The sequence below is a fragment of the Fukomys damarensis genome, unplaced genomic scaffold, assembly GCF_012274545.1.
Source record: "Fukomys damarensis isolate Sample0158 unplaced genomic scaffold, DMR_v1.0_HiC HiC_scaffold_39, whole genome shotgun sequence".
Lineage (NCBI taxonomy): Eukaryota > Metazoa > Chordata > Mammalia > Rodentia > Bathyergidae > Fukomys > Fukomys damarensis.
Window position 1 is genome coordinate 48975397 of NW_022900951.1, and position 21449 is coordinate 48996845.

The following is a 21449-nucleotide window of genomic DNA, read 5'->3' on the forward strand; positions in this document are numbered from 1 at the left end:
GACACAAAATCCAACACCCATACCTGACAAAATCCCTACAAAAATTAGAATAGATGTTCTCTACCTCAACCTGATAAAGGCCATCCAAAAACAACCAACAGCTAATATCACACTAAATCTTCAAAAACTGAAATCCTTCACACTTAAATGAGGAACAAGACAAGGATGTCCACTATGACCACTCCTGTTCGATATAGTTTTGGAAACATTAGCCAACCCATACCTGACAAAATCCCTACAAAAATTAGAATAGATGTTCTCTACCTCAACCTGATAAAGGCCATCCAAAAACAACCAACAGCTAATATCACACTAAATCTTCAAAAACTGAAATCCTTCACACTTAAATGAGGAACAAGACAAGGATGTCCACTATGACCACTCCTGTTCGATATAGTTTTGGAAACATTAGCCACAGCAATTACACAAGGGAAAGAAATAAAATGAATTATGATAGGAAACAAATATGTCAAATTGTCATTATTTGCAGATGACATGATCTGCTATATTGAATATCCCAAGAACTCCACCAAAATCATTCTACATTCTATAACCAAATTAATTGGAGGAGCAGGATACAAGGTGAACATTACAAAATAAATATCTTTCCTGTGGAAGAACAACAGGCTCCCTGAAAAAGGAACTGGAGGAAAAACACCTTTCACAGTAACATCCAAAAACATAAATATTTAGGAACCAACCTAATGAAAGAAAAGTAGGATGTCCACTCTGAAATCTATACCACTCTGAAAAAAGAGATGGAAAAGGAAATCAGAGAATGGAAAGGCATCCCGTTTTCCTCACTAGGAAGAATCAACATAGTGAAAATGGTCATATTCCAAAACTGCTACATAGATTCGATGCAATCCAATCAAAATTCTAGCAGCATATTTCACAGACCTTGAGAAAACAATCCAAAAATTCATTTCAGCATAAACCGCTAAGGAAAGAAGAGTTCGGAGGATATATTTCAAGCCCTAAAGGAAAACAACCTCCAACCCAGATTGATGTGCCCTGCAAAACTATCTTTCAAAATTGGAGAAGAGCGGGCGGGGGATTTAGCTCAGTGGTTTTGTGGCCTGCCTTGCAAGCGCAAGGACCTGAGTTCGATCCCTGGTAACAAACAAACAAACAAAAAAAAATTCAAAATTGGAGAAGTTAGATACTTTTATTACAAAGAGCACCTGAGGAATTCATGAATACCAAACCAGAACCTCAAAAATTTCTTTTAAAATATCCTAGACAATGAGGATCACAATTCCAGGAAGCCCAAGAGAATGAATCAATTAGGCATGACAAGAAATTAAATGCCAATGGGGAGAATACAACAAATAGGAATGGTCATGACAAGGATGTCAATATATATCAGTTATAATCATCAATGTTAATGGTCTCACTTCACCAATCAAAAGAATTAGACCGGCAAATGGGGGGAAGGAGCAAGATCCAACATTGTGCTGCCCACCAGAAATACTTCATTCAAAAATAAAATCATATACTGAATGTTAAAGGGTGGAAAACAATACTGCATTCAACAGGAAACCCCCAAAATGCAAGAGTAGCTATCCTATTTTTAGATCAAGTGTATTTCAATCCAACACTTAATCAGAAGGACAAAGGACACTAAATCCTTATAAAGGGAAAAATACAAGAAGAAGAGATGACAATCAAATATATATCCACCAAATACAAGTGCCCCCAACTATATAAAACTAATACTAAAGAAGCCTAATACAATAGTGGGGGACCTCAATACCCCACTGTCACAAATAGATAGATCCATAAGACAGAAAATAAATAACAAAATACTGGAACTCATTCAATCTCTTGATCAAATGAATTTAACAGATATTTAGAGAATGTTCTACCCTACAAAGTCAGAATGCACATTCTTTTCAGATGAACATAGGTCCTTCTCCAAATTACATCACATACTTGCTGATAGAACAAGTGTAAGTACAAAGGAATTGAAGTTATCTCTTTTATATTATCAGAAAATAGTGAGATGAAATTGGAGATCAACAGCAAAAGAAACCTAAAGAATTGTATAAATACATGGAAATTGAACAACACATTGCTGAACAGCCAATGGATCACAGAGGAAATCAGACAGTTTCTACAATTAAGTGGCAATGCCAATACAACATAGTGGTATTTATGGGACACAATGAAAGCACTCATTTGAGGGAAGGTCATAGCAGTGAATACTTACATTAGGAAAGTATAGTAAGCTCAAATAAACAACCTAATGCTAAACATCAAGCATGGAGAAAAAGAAAAGTAGGACAAACCCAAAGTTCCTACAAAGGAGGAAATTTTAAAGATCAGACCAAAAAGCAATGCAATGGAGACCAAGAGAGGAATAGAAACAAATCAATGAAGCAAAGAGTTGGTTCTTCAAAAGAATAAACAAAATTGACAAACCTTTAGCCAAACTTATTTAAAAAGGGAACGACCCAAATCCATGCAATTAGGAATGAAAAGAGTGAAATTACAATGGATCCAGCAGGAATCCAGAGGATCCTCAATACCTACTATGAGAACTAATGTGCAGTTAACATGGAAAACACAAAAGAAATGGACAGATTTCCAGATACATGTTAATTACAAAAGTTTAAAAAAAAGACCTAAAAATTTTAAACAACCCAATATTACTAAATGAAATTGAAATTGTAATACAAAATTTACCAAATAAGAAATGTCCATGTCCTGATTGCTTCTTTGCTGAATTCTACAAGCTATTTGGAGAAAAAACTATTGCCACTACTCTTTGAACTCTTCAATACAATTAAAAGGGAAGCAATACTCCCAAATTCATTCCTGGAAGCAGACATCATCTTGGTCTCCAAAGCAAAGAAATACCCAACTCAAAAAGAGAGCTATAAGTAAATTTCACTATGAACATACTTGGAAAAATCCTCAATATGATTCATCAAGATCATACATCTTGATCAAGTGGAATTCATCCCAGGGAAGCTGGGATGGTTCAACTTATGTAGATCTATAAATGTAATACACTATAAATAAATGTAATACACTATGTTAATAGAGTCAAGGACAAAAAAGTGATTATCTCAGTAGATGAAGAAAAAACATTTGACAAAAATCCAAGTCGCATTCATGATTTAAAAAAAAACTACAGAAAATTAAAATAGATGGTCTTTATCTCAACCTTATAAAGGCTATCTATAATAAACCAACAACCAACATCATACTAAATGGTCAAAAACTGAAATATTTCACACTAAAATCAGTAAAAAGTCAAGGATGTCCACTATCACCATTTTTGTTCAATATAGTTTTAGAAACATCATCCACAACAATTAGAAAAGACAAAGAAATAAAAGGAATAAAGATATGAAAAAAAAAGAAGTCAAAGTATCATTATTGCAGAGGACATGATACTCTATATTTAAAACCCCTACAGATCTACTGTATCAAAAACAGTATGGTTCCAGGTCAGTCTCAACTACATAGTTAGACCCTGTCTCAAAAAAAAAACAAAAACAAAAACAAAACAAAAACCTTAGCGGGGCATGGTGGCTCATGCCTGTAATCCCAGCACTCAGGAGGCTGAGGCAGGAGGATCACTGTGAGTTCGAGACCAGCCTGGGCTACATAGTGAGTTCCAGGTCAGTCTCAACTACATAGTGAGACCCTGTCTCAAAAAACAAACAAACAAAACAAAACAAAACAAAAAAGTAAAAACAGTATTGTACCAGCATAGAATATAGAAAGAACTTTAAAATAACAGATTTCCCAAGTTTAAAGATCCAATCCAAAAATGGGCCTCTAAAATGAACAGGCATTTCTGAGAGAAAGTAGAAGTAGCAAATAAATATATGAAAAAAATGTTCAACATTACTGGTCATTCCTGAGATGCAAATGAAAACAATGCTGAGTTTCCACCTCAACCCAGAAAGAATGGCTACTATCAAAAACTCAACCAATAACAAATGCTAGCAGAGATTTGGGTGAAGAGGAACCTTCTTCACTTATGGTTGGAGTGTAGACTGGTGCAACCATTGTGGAAATTATGGAGATACCTCAAAGAACTGGGATTAAGTCCCATTTGACCCAGCTATTCCCTTACTATCTTCCCAAAAGAATTAAATTATCATACGACAGGGATATATGTGCCCCCTTGTTCATAGCAGCACAATTTAAAAACAGCCCAATTACCCATCAGCTGGTGACTGGACAAAAAATGTGTTTTTTTATAAATAAGATGTAGTACTACTCATCCATAAATAATGAGAAATTATTGACATTTGTAGTTAAATTGATGCACATTGAGGTGATCCCTTTAAGTGAAATAAACAGGACAGATGTTTGTGAATACTGATTTTTTTTTGGTGTGAGCAGTTGAAAATAAGGATCAAAAGGCATAAAAGATAATTTGAAAAAGGAAGAATACCTGCAAAGGTGAAGGTGATGTGAGAGGGGTTGGAGAAAGGAAAGAAGGGAGTACAATTAATATGTAAAAGGGGAAAAATGTAAACAAACTGTTAATAGGGAGGGGAGGAAAAGTTGAAGGAGGTTGTGGAATGGGAAAAATAAGAACCAAGATATATGTTACATTTTTCCATGATGGATGCAATTATATTGTATACTTTAAAATGTACAGATAAAATTAGTTTTAAAAAACTACAACCAACCCAGCGAAAATCCAGAAGATCATCAATACCTACTTTGAGAACCTGTATTCCAATGAGATGGAAATCATAGTAGAAATAGACAGATTTCTAGATACTTATGAATTACCACAGCTGAATTAAGAAGATATAAAAATTCTAAACCACCCAGAATCAATCAATAAAATTAAAAATGTAATTAAAATCTTACCAACAAAGAGAAGCCTGGGTACTGATGATTTTACTGCTGAATTATACAAGAAATTTAGAAATCTAAAGGCATTACTCAAACTAACAAAATTGAAAAGGAATAATGCTCTCAAAGTCATTCCAGGAAGCAAGCACTGATATCAAAATCAGACAAGGATCCAATCAAAAAGAGGAATATAGGCCAATCTATCTAATGAACACAGATGCAAAAATCCTCAATAAGATGCTGGCAAACAGAATTTAGCAAATCATCAAGAAGATTATGTACCATAACCAAGAAGGATTCATCCTAGAGATGAGGGGATGATTCCACATATGCAAATCAATATTTGTAATAAATCATATCAAGAGAACCATTGATGACAATCACACAATCATTTCAATAAAGTTAGAGAAAGGATTTTGGAGTCTAAGTCCCATTCATGATAGTAAAAAAATGCTACAGAAAGTCAGCAAAGATAGGTGGTCTTTATCTCAATCTGATAAAAGCCATCTAGGACAAACCAACAGTAGCATCATACTAAATGGTTAAAAAAAAAATGAAGACTCACACAATTAATGCACAGTCATGGGAACTTGTAGAAGCCATACTGTGTGAAGTCTAGTTTAGGGGCAGTCATCTTTCCCCTCAAACTCTTCCTTCTTGGGCTCTAGTTGTCTCACCAATTATTGTAGCCCAATCAGATCAGATAACTGCAACTGCACTAGTCGCAGGTTCTAAAGCACATGTGTTCTCTGCTAAGGCACACCTGAAGTGGCTTAGGTCACTTTAGCGGCTTCTGCACCAACCGCCACAATCACTTCATAGCTGACCACCCCTGCAGCTCTGATTACCCTCCCTGTCCTTCAGGCTGCAGTCACTTCTGCAGGTCCTAGCACATCAGTCCTCTCTGGGATGGCTGCATCTTTGGCTGCAATGACAGGACTGACTGGTTGCCAGCACACTAGTTCCATCTCAGTTAAATTGGAACCCTTGGCAACTTTGCCCATAGCAGCCTTTACAGAAGACTCTCAGCCAGTACTTACAACTGCCATCACAATTGTGGCTTCTAGATTTTAGTCAATTCCTGCCCATCAAGAGTGTCTCATTTCAGTTTTAGAACAAATGCTCACCATAAATAAAACTACTAGTGACATTCCCATTCCCTATGCTGCCCCTTCCTCTTCTGGTGGCATTTTTCTTTGTTCAGCTTTGCTCTCCATTTACTCACATCCCAATGCAACTTCTGTTCCAACACAAGCACTATGGGCTGTCCCAGACCCACTGGAGGAGTACACTAATTCATTCACCTTACGGCTGCTTCCTGCACTGCATAAAGGTCTTGTTGCTCCTCTTCTCAAGCCCACTTCAATGTCCACCCCTTATCACCATACCCTGCAAAAGGCAGTGCTGGGAAAGACTTTTCAAAACTTTTTGTGCTTTCCTGTTTCAGTTTTGCCTGACTCTGATAACTCTGAGGTAGACATGGATGTTCATGCCTCCTTTGATTTTAACATGTTAAAGGACTTCTCATGGAGTAGGCCACTGCTGCCTCTATTGCTGACTGCTCCAGCCCCTCCCAAACAGGAGAGTGAATTAACACCCCCACCTCCTCCGTTGCAGCAGTGACCCTCTACTTCTGGGTTTCCTCTCATCCCCTATTGCCATATTATACAAAAGACTGCAATGAGAGAGGATACTTTTAAGTTGTGTATACCTGCCCTTCCTTCCTCAGGTTCCCAGGAGAAGAGAGGGAAGCAAGACTCTGCAAAAGAAAGTAAACTCCTCTCCTAATCCTGCCTATTTACATATCAACATCTTGTTTGTCAGACTACATTACCTAGAAATTCCATTCAGCCTTATTTTTTTCTATATAAATATTGGAAAATAAAATGTAATGTTTTAAAACAATTCAAAAAATATTTAATGGTTAAGATCAATATTCAAAAACCAAATGCTGAGTTACAGCTCAGTGCAGGCTACAGACAGTTTGCTGCACATTAAAATCAGCTGTGAAATTCTGCCAGCAAGGAGAATCTTAAGACAAAAAACTTACATTATAAATTCTGGCTAATTGACAAATGTACCTTTCATATTCAACTTAAAGTAATGTTTGATTGGTGTCTGGTTTCCAGATGTTTAATTAATGTATTTAAAACATTTTTAATTGCAAATTTTTGAATTGTAATTATAGGGTTAACTTGCTCTTTTCTCTATGCTTACAGACTTTTGACAATAACTATAACACAAGATTATGCTACTGTTATATTAATAGCTTGTTATAAATGATTACACTTACAGGTATAAAGCGCTTTTATTCTTTCTGATTCTAATTATAAGAGATCTCTATTAATTGACCTACAAAGGTTTTGAATAGTCTTAATTAAAAAGGATATTATAATTTGAATTGGCCAAATATATTTGAGTGTGCTCTAATTTCATAAATTGTTTTATATGTTTCTTTCTGTTTGTCCAATTTTGTGTTTGTACCATTGTATTTTTTCCTTTTTTTGACCATTAAATTTTTTTCTCAAAAGATGTTTGCCTATAATTTAAATTAACTTACAGATAAATGTTATTTAAGGCATGACTGCTTTTTCTTCCAGCTGATAAAAATGAGGTCAAAGATTAATTTTGATTGTAATTCATATTGCTGTCTATATTCAAAAAATAAATAAATATATGTGTGTGTGTATAATTGGTTACAAATAAATTGTTAATTGTTAAAATCTGGTTTTTACAGATTAAATGAACAAGAAATTGTCAAGGTAATTAAATACAAATTTTACAAACTTTTAGGTTCAGGGAGACTCCCCTTGGAAAATAAGGACACACCTCAGAAATAATTTATTTTGGCCTTTGTTCACTAATGGGAACCCCAGTAATTTTCATAGCCTTATAGGAAGACACACCACCAATAAACATGGTTTAATATGTTGTTATAAAATGTTTGCATTCTTATCATCATAGAGTTTAGTTCTAAATGTGTTATTGTGATATGTTTATATTGGTCATCTTCAAAATATAAAATTTTGGGTGGAAGAAACAAGATGTTATTAAAATGATGCTTTTGGTACCAAGCTATATTATAGGACATAAGATTCCATATAATTTTAATAATTATTATTGCTACTTTTCTGGTATACAAAATGTATTCATGTTTTCTGACTGTACAGTTCTTCTAACATATTGTTTATGGCAATAACCTCCTTTTGATCCAGGTATTCACTCTTCTCTTTTGCTCCAGCTACTCATGATTACAGGTACATTTATAGGCCCAAATATTTTCCTTAGATGGCATCCTCTCAGAAAGTAATAACTTAAGTAAGAATTTCCTGGTTTTTATTGTGTTTTTGGAGGGGAGTGAGTGCATCAACAATAGCTATTTTATAAGATAATGTTGTCACTATTGTCTTGCTAAAATATTATGTGTGGCTCCTTATTTAAAGGTTTTTTTCTGTTAATATTCTACAGAAAATCAACCAATAGAACAACCATTACCTTCTTGAATTCACCATGTGTTATGGCAGCTCACAGGCTAGGACCTAAGGCAGGAGTTGCGTTCCCTGCTCCCTACACCACACCTTGCAAAATAGCATCAGAAAAAAAAGAATTCTTATGAGTCAATCTAACAAAGGAAGTAAAAGACCTTTAAATTGAAAACTACAATAGTCTGACAAAATTAATTGAAGCTTATAACAGAAAATGGAGAGAAATCTCATGTTCCTGGTAATCAATATAATGAAAATGGCCATACTTCCAAAATTATGAAGATTTAATGCAACCACAATCAAAATATCAACAGCATATTTCACAGAGATAGAGAAAAGTCTTCAAAAATTCATTTGTAAGCAGAAAGTGAAAAGAAATTCCATGTTCTTAGGAATAAATATAGTGAAAATGACCATACTTCAAAATAAAGATTAATATTTAATACAATCACAATAAAATAACCAATAGTATACTTCACAAATTAGAAAAAGGAATCCAAATTTCACTTGGAAACAGAAAAGCTGAGAATAGCAAAGGCAACTATGGGCAACAAATGCAAGGCAGGGGATGTCACAATCCCTTACATGAAATTATACTATAAAGTTACCATGATATACCAGTACAATACTGGCAAAAAATAGGAAGGAACAGGACCTCAGCATCAATGGAATAGATTAGAAGATATAGAAAGAATTCCAAACACACTCAGCCACCTTTTCCACATGCCAAAGACTAAATCTAGATCCATATCTCTAATAGCATTAAATTAAAATTGAAATGAATCAAAGATTTAAAATTAAAACAGAGACACTGAATATGTTGAAAGATAAAACAGGTTAAACTCTTGAAGAAATAGGTGCAGGTAAAGACTTTATGAACAAAACCATGATTTCACAGGTAATATTACAAAGAATCAACAGCTAGTATCTCATCCATTTTTTGGAGACAGGGTCTAACTATGTAGTTCAGGCTGCCCTTGAAGTCACTGAGTAGCCAAGGCTGGACTCAAACTTGTGGTGTTACACATGCCTAAGCCTCCCAAGTGCTGGGCTTACAGGCATGTGCCAGCATGCTTGAAACAAGGGATCTCATTTTATTAAAAAGTTTTGCAAAGCAAAACAAACCAACAACCAAGTGAAGGAACATCCCATATAATGGGAAAAATATTTTGACTGCTGTTCCTCAAACAAAAGACTAATATCTAGAATATATTTAAAAAATCTGACCCCTGAAATTTAAAGAGCCAGCCCAAAAATAGGCATCTGAAATGCATAGATACTTCTCAGACAAAGATCAAATAGCAAATAAGTATATGAAAAAAATATTCAGCATCATTGGTCATTTGAGATATGCAATTTAAAACAGCACTGAGATTTCATCTCACTCTAGAAAGAGTGGCTATTATCAAGAAATCAACCAACAAGGAATAAATGCTAGAGAAACTGTAGGAAAACCCAAACCCTTCTCCACTGTTGCAACTGGTGAAAGTGATGCAACTGTTGCAACTCGTACAACCACTCTGGAGTGTGGAGATTTCTAAAAAGAAAAAATTCAAATGAGGAGAGGAACAAAGGAGGGTGGAGGGAGAAAGGAAGAAATTGAAAAGAAAAAAGAGAATAGAATAAAAATGGAAAAAAATCTTTGTAAATAAGGAGAGGAAGAAGGGGTGAAGAGAGGGGAGAGGATTTGGGAAAACGAAGTATCAAGGTATATTATGTACATTCAAATACACATAATGAACTATGCATATCTAAAAAGTCAATAAATGAATTTAAAAAATAAAGATCACATATAAAAGGCACAAATCTAACACCAGACTCAATTATAGGAAGTTTGTTTCAGTCATTACTCACTAGAGAATCAGATCTAATATAAGATATATAATAATTTTCAAGGTTGGCTTAAATGGCCAGCTGCAGAGAAAGGTGTGAGCAAAATGGTTGCCGACATGGTGAAGATCCAAGGGACCCAGATTAAGTTTGAGGCCTGGGAGCTCACTGTAGACTCCCAAACTGTGAGGCTGAAGATTCTGCACTGGATGTCTAAGGTGATAGCAAAGACTGGAGCTCCTCCGAATAAACAGAAATGAGACTTCATTTCTTCTTTCCCTTTTTATTCCATCCAAGCTACAAGGCTATTTGATGGTGCCACTCACCCTCAAAGCGGGTCTTCTCTCTTTAGTCAATCCATTCAGTCACACCCAGAACTATGCCAATGAGTTTGGCATTTATTTCTCAAGTTGACATTATAGCTAACTGTCACCCCTTGTCAACTTGATAACCAGACAAATTCCCTTAAACCATATTTAGTTTCCAGATACAAAGACAAATTCATAATTAAGCCTCACACGGTAAAATCCTTATCCTGAATAAAAATAGTTATGCACCACTTTTCTTCCCAGAATAAAAGTCAAGTTGTATTCGGGTGTTGTTTTCCCCTAACATTTCATAACTTGGAAATTATAATGTAGGTTTTGCAATACTTATAAATCAATATTAATCTATCAACTTTATGTTACATAGTAAGTATATTAGGAGAGAACTATGACAATTATAATCCTTCTTTATGTAACTAAGCACTGGGTTGTACCTAGTATTTAGTATTTCATCTACTACCCATTCTGTACAGTATTCCCTTGGCTTACAACAAGCCCCTCAGTAAGTCTTGGTTCTTTCCCTGGTGGAGTGATGCATGCCTTAATTCCTGAAAGATTTGAGCCATTTGTCATCTTGCTTGAATTGGGTTGTTGCAGTTTCTCATGGACCTTAATAACAGAGCATGGCAATGCTAGTGGGTGCCTTAAGGGAACTCCTGCACTCAAAACATATTTTTCCTTTCCTTCATAATGGATAATAGTGCATCTTCCCCCTGATAGTCTGGGTCAATCACCTGTGCCGACATTGTACCTCCCTTTTTAGCCTGTTTACTCATAGGCATGAGGAGACCAAAATGGCCTGAGAAAAATGTCAGCTTCCAATGAAATGGAATCATCATTTTCTTTGCTGATGCAAGCCTTTTCCACTGTGGAACTAAGACTACTAAATCAGCAGAGTTTAAGTTTGCAGGAACAGAAAGCAAAAATTTTGCTTTTTTTAAAATCCCATACCATTTTATTCTGACAAAGAGCTTGTGGTTGGGCAAAAAAGGCACTTCTGATTGCAGTTCATGGTAATTTTATAAATTTAGTCACTTTTCCAATACAACTATGTCCTGTGAGACCCAAATGCTTATTGTCATTTTGCATAACAAATTTATTCATTCTGATTCAGGCATTTTATCTTTCTTATTCTAACATTACGATTTGAGAAGTACAAAAAGTTCACAAAACAAAAAATTCTGTATTTCTGTGTGGTAGTTAAAAAATCCACACACAAAAAATTAATTGGGCAGTATTCCTATCTATACATGTGAATGATGGACTTCTTGAAATATGGCTTTAAACAAACTGTTTCAATGTGATTGTATTAACATTTTTGGCACTTTTGATATATTTGAGAAAATCTGGTCTTACACTGGATAGATTTCTTTATTGTACTTTGTTAATAGCCCAATATCCTTAGGGCTTTAATTGTATCTATTTTATGGTCAGCCTGTGAGACTTACTCCAAAGGAAGATTCTGACAACAATTTTAGAAGCAAGAAAAGCTGGAATTAGATTTACAACCATTGTCACTTTCCATGTTAAAATAAAATTCTGAGTGATGAGTTTTCTTATTAGTAATATTTTCTCCTACAAAGATTTAATTTTCATCTCACATTGCAAATGCAATGCATTTATGAACTTTTATTTTTAAATTAAATTTAAAAAGTTTTCTTGAAAAGACTGATTTTTTTTCTATCCAAAATATTCTGAGTAAAAAGGATATTACAACAGAAGTTTATCTTTCTGTTTTCTACCTAAATACCTATTGGATGCAGAGAATTAAGATCTTCACTCTAGGTAAGGCTGATCAAACAATCAAAATCCCAAACTTCTCTTTATTTAATTATAAGTATAAAAATGTTGCTAGAATGTTGTAGACATTAAGCCAAATCAGAAGCTGTATCACAGCTTGGATTTTTTTCCCCTTTGCTTATTGAGAAATAAATTATCATTGCCATCATCTTCCACATATCCCTCCTTTTTCTTCTGCTTGCTCCACTTGCCCTCTTTGGGAAACATATTTAAAATATACAAATATATTAAAATTTACAAGGTTAGCTTATGGTGGCTTCCCACAGAGTCAGATGTGGAACAGTGAACAAGATCTGTGTGCTGGAGATCAAGGATCCAGTGGAAGACTTGGAGTGCACTGCAGTGTCCTTTGAAGACACCCAGGAGGCCAAGGTCTGAAATGGAAAGACAAAAGGTCTGCACTCTAGGGTGAAGAGTCAATACTTGAAGTATGAAGAATCTGTGCTGGAAGCCCAATGACATCCAAGGTGAATGTGAAGATGAGCTCATCTGAAGAACAAGAAGGCCTTCCTTTTTCACTTCCTTTTATACTATTATGGCAACAATCCTACCCAGGATGAATCTTCCACACCCATAACTATGCTGACCCAATTTAATTGAGCATTTGTTACTCAAGTTGACACAGTCAGTTAACTATTACAGCAGGCTTCCTGTGTATGTCACTTTTGGGAAAACCAAAGCTAATCAGCCAATGCCATATCAAGCATATATCAAGCCTTGCTGATCATTGCTGTGCTTCTGCTATACATCATGGTAAGTGCATCTTTTCTCTTGTTGAGGCAAAACACCCAATATACAAAGGTAGAGGAGAAAGGGTTTATTTAGCACACAGTTCATAGAGGTTTCAGTCCATATTTGGCTGAGTTCAAGACAGGAATGTCAAATGGGTATGGAAGAGGAGAAAAACATGTGGTGCACAAAGTGGCAAAGTCAACAAGAAGAAACAGTTTATGGTAGAAGAAGACAACAAAACTCAGCAAGGGAGCTTATGACCATCTTTCTGCCAATTTTATCTCATCCAGACTACCAGAATTAGGGTGGTCCCAAACCTACCACTCATGTGTAGTGGTTTAATAATCATATGCCCTTAATCCAAGTATCACACATTCCAGATTCAACTACCTCTAACTCCAGAATCCCATTAAACCCACTGCCCTTAAGTTTCCCAGTGGAGTAAATGTGGTTTTCCCCTTTAAGTTCTGGAATACAGAGAAATGCAATGATTGAGCTCTGCAGGATAATAGCGCTCCCCTCACAAATTTACTTCTCAAGGAGTTAGGGAAGGGTACATTTTCAAACCATTACAGTATAGACAATTACACTTACTGTGAGAAAGCTCCTCCAGCATTCTCATTTCTCTGAGCCTTTGAATGCCCTCATCAACAGTAAACCAAAGAATATTGGGCATCTTTAACTCATTAATAGTGGATCACCTTTGGGTCTATACTTCTGCCAATCAGGCAAACAATGAAAACCTTTTTTTCTCTCTCTCATTGAGTTTATTGGTACATTTTAGGTATACAGTGCAGTTACATTCACCATTGGGATCTTGTACCTTTAAATGACAGGTCTTGGTTCTCATATTTTCCCCTTGTCCCTGCCCTCCCTTCACCCCCTCCACCCCTCCCCATTTACAAACACTTCATTTCCATTTTTTCATATATTTTTCTTTTCCCTTATTACCTTTCCCCTACCTTCCCACTTTCCCTACACCTTTAGCCCTTTTCTTCCTATTTCACATTGTCAATTATATCATTAGGATCTTATGCACCATTATAGTTTTCCACACCAGAGAAACTATTCGGTATTTATACATGTGTGCCTTATTTATTTCACTTAGGAATTTATCCTCAATATGCATCCATTTGCCATGAATGAATCTAATTTCTCATTCTTTATGGTTGAGTAGTATTCCATTTTGTAGAAAAACCACATCTTCTTTATCCAGTCTCCAACTGATGGGCAAATGGGCTGTTTCCAAGTTTTAGCTATTAAAAACTGTGCCACTATATACACAGGTGCGCATATATCACTGTGATATGATTATTTTAAACTTTTTTTTAAACTCCATGAAATGCAATATTAAATGCAGAGTTTTTACTGAACAGGCCCATAGCAACAAACTCAATTTAGCCAGCTGTATGCATTTGCTACCCTTATCCCACACTCTTAATATCCATTCCCATTCTTGCTTGTAAGAATTTCTTTGGGAGAGGAGCAGAACTCTTCATGGGTCACAGTATAGGCTTCACCTTCAGAAGCCTTCTGAGATTTGAGCCTGGTTTTAGGCCTAGAGGCAAAAAATGGGTGGTAAGTGTGGGTCCTGAAGAGTGTCAGCATTATTATACTTGGTCAACACAGGATTAGTCTCCCCAGGTATAGGAGGAGTAGCACAGCAGGGGTGGGAGTAGGAATGCCTCTGCCACTGTACGAGGGGAACTCTTGCTGCAAAATAATCTCATTACCATCTAAGAACTCAACATCCATAGATGCATGAAGGTCTTCCCAAACATCTCTATCCTAATTTATGGAATCTCATTCTTTTCTGATCATTTCCTTCACCTGATTATTTCAGACACGCTTCACATCTGAGCATTAAATTTATGCTGTATTTCAGCCAGTTATGAGGGTCTGTGTTTAGATTCTCAGCCCTGATGTTAACAGAGAGTAGATCCCCTTTCAGGACACATTTAGAAACTTATACAATCCTTTTTGTTCACATTAAGTTTATTGATATACATTATACATTATGATCACATTCATAATTGGGATTTTGTACCTGTCCATATCTTACTTCTTATTTTTTTCCATTCCACTTTCCCCTTCCACCCCTCCACCCCTCTGCATTTGTAGAAGCTTTGTTTTCATTTCCTTCTTTTCTCATTTTTTCTTTCTCTTCTTTCCTTTCCCCCACCCCTTCCTAGTTTCTATTCCCTTTTAAACATTTTTCTTCCTATTACACAATATCTGTTATACATTTTAGTCCTCATTTTTACTTTCTGTTTTTCACCCCAGAGAAACAATTCAGTATTTACACATTGTTTCTTATTTATTTCACTTAAGAATATGGTCTCAATGTGCATCCATTTAGCCATAAATATCTCTAGTTTATCACTCTTTATGGCTAAGTAGAACTCTATGTTATTTTTGAAAAACCCCATCATTTTATCTAGTCACCAGTTGGGCATTTGAGCTGAGAAACTTTTAAATTCATTTTATGTGTCTGAAGCTGAGAATTAGAATCTTTGAGCTCCTTATATTTATTTATTATATTTGTCCTCACAGTTAAGAGAACTTTAAATTTCCTATGCATGTTTTGAACTCATTATTTTTCTTCACTAGTATGTTCAGAGATGCTAAGAGCAATCAGCCAGCATTATTATATTCTCTACTCTGTCAAACATATTGATAGCTTTCATATAAGGAGTTGCTATTATTCTTATTATGTTTCTTATATCTGGCTTATTTCTTATTTCAAGGCTATTTTTGCCTTAGAGTCAGGTGAACTAGGATAAATACAATGAAAAAAATATATATATATAAATACACTGAAACTCTGAGCCAAAATAGAACTATTTGTTAAGTTGTGATGTAATGTGTTTTGTCCCACTAATGAAAAAGCTGGCTAATACACTGGGCAAGAGATCACTTTGTTGATAGGAATAAGTTAAATCTCTGTTTTACAAATCCAACCTCACAGTCAAAATCACAGAGAAGTGGTACTCAGAATCTTGGCAGTACTACACGGCATGGTCTCTCCATTTTTGTAATGAAAAGGAAAGCAAATCTTGGCCAAATGCTAAGTTCAATACAAAGAGGACTGAGAAAACTCTATATTTGTAGAGTGAGGTATTCTCCCCTTTTATGTAGTATTGCTTTCATTAAGATATAGGGAATCAGCAGTGTGCTACTAAAAGCAAACAACTAATAATCAATGACTTTTTTCTATAGTTGCTTGTCTATTCACATTAGCTCTCTCATATGCCAAGTGTTGTTCATGTAACTAGCTAAATTTATTTTTAGGTTTGATCTCAGATTAGACAAGACCTACCTGTAACTAACATCATTTTCAATTTATACACCTTGCTATTCTTTACAAATATACCCTCTCACATTCTCTCAAAAAACTCACCATCTCTCCAGTTTTTCACTACACAAATACTATAAAAAGGTATTTTTAATATTTTTCTTTTTTGTCCATACTTTCTTCCTCTCTTAGAATATATGATTGTTTGTATGTGTGAAATTGTGACTAAGAATTAATTATTCATTTAGATTTTAGTAGATTTAGTAGTTCTCATTGACATCAGGTTAAATTCCACCTAAAATTTTATATAGAGGATTCAAGCACAAGCTTTCTACCAGCACATTAATTGGTATTAAGCTTCCTAAAACTTCCCTTAAGCTCCAATTACTTTCACTCCCTCCTATCCCATTTTTCCCAACCTGATAAATGTCAAACCACAATTTATCCCTCTTCCCTTCCATTCAAAGTATAACTGTGGCACAAAACTCCTATCTCTTTTCTTTCTTTCATTTTTTCTTGCCATTTTGATTTATTTCTTTATTTTGGAACAATCTCCCTTTTTTCTTTCCTCATTCTCTACAACCTAGATTACATTTCATCAATATTATTTTTTGACTTTTTAGGTTATTGAAAATAGTGTGAAAATTTAAAAGCAAGTTTAAATTATATAATTGATATATGGTTGTTTCTGTAGCCTTTTTCTTGAAAAACAATTATTGAGATTGAGACTATATGTTAAGTATGTAAATTAGGTGCATGAATGCTGATAATCAAATCCTAGTTCAGAACTGAGCAAAGCATGCAATAATTGGGCTCTAAATTGATGGAAGAGGTTTCTACTCTAATGTTCAACTTTTGAAACAAATCCACTAGAAATATTAAAAAATAATTCAAATAATGCTACCACAAACTCATAACTGTTCAAAAGATAAACTCAAAAGTGGTGAAGTATAGAATAGTTCAGTCAAACAACCTAAAACCAAAGATTAAAATGTTTGAATATATCAAAGAAAAAAAACTTAAGCAAAAGAATTAGATGCTTAATTAGCTGAAAAAAGACATAAATTTAATATTGAGGCTTTATTTAATAAAAAGCTCAGTGAGCTTAAAGAAGAAAAAATATCTAATTACATTAAAAAGACAATACATAATATGAAGAATAATTTTAGTAACGAACTAGGGATTATGAAAAATAATTAAGCAGAAATCTTGGAATTAAATAATGTAATTGAAAAACAAAAAAGCAATGACCAGTTTGAAGGGGAGCTATTAGTCCTTGAGAACAAAACAATGCAGTAAATCTCTTATTCAGTCATATTCTAAAAATTACAAGAGATTATGATGAGCTGATTCAAGAGCTCCAAGATAAAGCTTAAAGAACTAACATTTCTCTGAGCACTCATACTTCACTCTTATGTGCATTTTATTTCTAATTCTGATAAATCCTTCTAATATCTCTTTTACTGACATGTCCTAAATTTTGTTTCATCCATGGGAGTCAGCAAACCTGAAAACAAGGATGGGTTAAGTTCCTTATTTAAATTTTGGGGACCCTTAGACTCAGCCCAGTAACATTTATTATGGCAACCATGAAGGGATCAAAAAAGAGAAAAAGAGACTTCAGAGAGCTTGACTTTAGTTTGCTAAGTTCAGCCAAATGACTTTTTTCCAGTTATTTTCATTTTTCATCACTATTTTTCCACAATTCCTTGGCTCTCTGAGGCACAGTTTTTCTGTAAAGTGTGGTTTTTCTCTAAAACATATGTTTTCTCTGAAGAACTTTATCTCTTTCTCTTTCTCTCCCTCTATAGTTGTATACTCTTTTAAAAGTTATTTTCCCTTTAGAGACTTCTAAGCAATTAGAAAATGAATGCTTGCACATAAAATCCCTGAAGACAAAGGGCACATGGGAACCTCTAACCAGAAGAAGGCAGAAGTGTCAGGAAGCACACACCAGGAAAGGTAGATTTCTCCTTGGATATTCCTTTAGCTTAGCATCATACACAGTCCCTGGGTTGGGTGGGACTCCAACTATATATTGATTGTGCAGGGAGACATAAAGTAAGGATGAATCCCCAATCCAAGGTCTCAAGCATAGTATCTCATGCAACCAGCATGGAAGACTCAATCCTGAGGCACAGTGAAAAGAACTGAAATCCAGATCACACTGGAGAAAGGAATCTCCCAAGCATATACCTCTGTGGAGACCTAAACATATTTTGTTTGAGGGAATTTCTTTAGACTGCTCTTTTTTCCCCTGTCTCTGTCTCTCTCTGCGTACCTACCTGCCTGCCTGTCTTTCTGTCTATCTATCTTTCTATCTCAGCCTAAGCTCAGTCCACCTGATACCCCAGCTCCCCTTTGTGGGTGGCTGGAAACATGTCATAAGCAGTACAGATTCACATAGTTGATCAGATGATAGCAAAAGATATACATGGTGAAGTATATGGACTCAGGACTAAAAGGAGCCCAATGGTTTGATTTCTCTCTCTCTCTCTCTCTCTCTCTCTCTCTCTTATCAGGATATTTTCCTGGATAAAGATAACTGACTAAAATTTCTTTTACACTAACATGGGAATTTACATGTGTTTTTAAATATAAAAACCTCAGTGATTCAAGTATAATAATGACAGCATAATTGTTATATAGTATATTGTATACTATGCTTGATCTTGATTTTAAATTTTCCTAGTAAAACTTCATAGCTGTAATCTATTAACATTCTACAGGAATTTGACTTGTAAGACTCATAAAATTGTTATAGCCATTCTCTGGCTGTAGTTTCATTTCAAAGTGCTTGATATCCAGATGATATTATAATAGTTAAAATTATTACTCCCACTTCAGTACTGCTGTAACTGATCTTCTGGGTGTTCAAAAACTAAGTCTTGGAGACCAAAGTTAGAAATGTAATTGACCTAAGAGGATGCAAAACATTTTGGCCTTGGCACTTCAAAGTCAAAAGTCACCCCAGGATATAAGGGGATTTCTCTTCAGGATGCAATAACTCTGGTGAGTCACCTAACCTCCTGAGGAGGGGAATTGAAGGACTGCATAGTACAGTAGTTAACCAATATGCATTGTGCCAAAAGGTGTGTCACTAAGAGGGAAATGTTGCCATGCTTCCAGGGGAAGCCATGTGGCCTAGCAAAGACAATGACCCATCCTGTAGATGATACAATTGTTAGAGGAGAAACTAAAATGGCCAAGAGGTTCTGCCTATAGCCCCAAAGGAATGCCTGAGGAGCCTTAAGTGACCTTGATATATACATAGTGATATTAATTTTGATTAATACACATCTCACATCTCACTTTGACTAGATCTTAAATACCCAAAGGGAAATTATAACCAACATTATAGAGTAATAGTAATATTAAATAAAAATTTTGGCTAAATATAGAAAGGGGACAACTGAGCCAACTAGCATTCATTTGTTAGAAATGAAAAAAAAACATTCTTATGATAGGTAGAGTACTGTGAACTGACATATGGGGTGGATTCTTACCCAAGGCAATAATCACACTATTGTTTTAAGAGATAGTGACTGGTTTGCTACTGTCTTAAGGGAAAGAGCTGAAATAAGATGCCAGCATTAAAATATACCCAATAGCTCTGTACAAACCTGGAGACCTTGTTTGCCTCTAGGATAGACTGGACAATGTATATTAGGAAATCCATGGGCTTGAGAGAGCGGGGTTAAACCTATAGATAAATCGGCTAACCTCTCAGTGTTGAAGCATCAATGGACCAGATAAGTTTTCCCTACTGTGATCATCTGGCAACTATATTTATTCCCCAAAGAGGACATAAAGATGTAATGTGGCACATTGAATCTCTTACTAACTACACAAAAAGAAGGCATTGCATTATTAAATTCAGAAGTAAAAATAATGAGAAAAGCCATTCTACAAAACCAAATAGCCATAGATATTCTAACAGCAGAACAAGGTGGAAACTGTGCCATTCCCAACACACAATACTGTGTGTATATTCTTGACATCTCTGCATATGTGTACTCTGCATTACATGATCTACAATACAATATCAGACTCTGCCACAAGTCTTAAGGACTCTCTAGCTTCCTGGTTCCCTGGAACAGCCTGATGGGAAAATATTCTCATTTTTCTGTAGCTTTGATATTATGCATTGCAATTATTTCTGTTTCCTGATTCATTGTTTTTGTTGGCTAAGGTGTCCATGTTCATACCCTCTTTTATAAGCTATCAAAATGTGATAGAACTTCAAAATATTGAATTTGATATACCTATGTCTCTTTTAGGTCAGTCAGGATGAGACTTTCAGTCCTTGGCTAGGCAGTCAATACTCTTCAGCTTAAAGGAGTTACATGAAGACGGACCATCATGTCTTCTGTGCCTCTTTAAGAATAAGGGACCAAAGTCTTAGAGGAGGAAAGTACGATATACAAAATTAAAACTAGGTAGAAAAGAGACAAGAAAGCAAGAGTTTAAAAAAATGTAATTTTAAGAAAAACTGCAGCTTCAGGAAACAAGTCCAATTTTTTATATCTTTATCTTCTCACAAATCATAGCAAACCCTCTTTCACCTAAGAGTTTGCCCATTCCCTTTTTACTTGCAAATGATCATCTTTTACCCATGAATAGACTACCCTTTGGGGATTTCCCATATGAATAGAGTATTACCTCACTATAGTTGGGTCATTTTCTCCTATCCACTAGGCAAGACTAAGACTGTAGATTAATATTTATTTTTGTACTGGGGATCAAACTTGGGTCTTTGTGCTTGCCAGGTAGGTGGTAGCACCACTAAACTAAATCCCCAGCCTAAGACTATAGATTATGAATTTCCACAGTCTCAAACTACCCAAAACACATAAAAGAGTCTCAGTTTCCAACTGTATTATTCCTCATTTCTCTGAACACCCACACTCCACTTGAATGCATCCTATATCTACCTCTAATAAGTCCATCTCATGTCTCTAAAAAAGACCAACCAGAAAATTATAAGAATCATGGGAAGAGTGGAGAAGAAATCTAAAGATATAAAATATTTGATAAAAAAGAAACTTTTCAAGTCTACAGATTGAAATGTATATGCCAATAAATTAAAGATTTATCCCTCCCCCCCAAATACACAACCTGAGAACTCTGAGACATGGAGTCTCCAAGGGA

The 21449-nt window shown here is 35.2% G+C and overlaps 1 protein-coding gene across 1 annotated transcript in view; it reads right to left on the minus strand.

The window, feature by feature from the left end:
• The window catches only part of Faah2 (fatty acid amide hydrolase 2), a 186178-nt gene that overhangs the window by 86144 nt on the left and 78585 nt on the right, over nt 1–21449 (minus strand). The gene's annotated exons all lie outside the window — the stretch shown is intronic.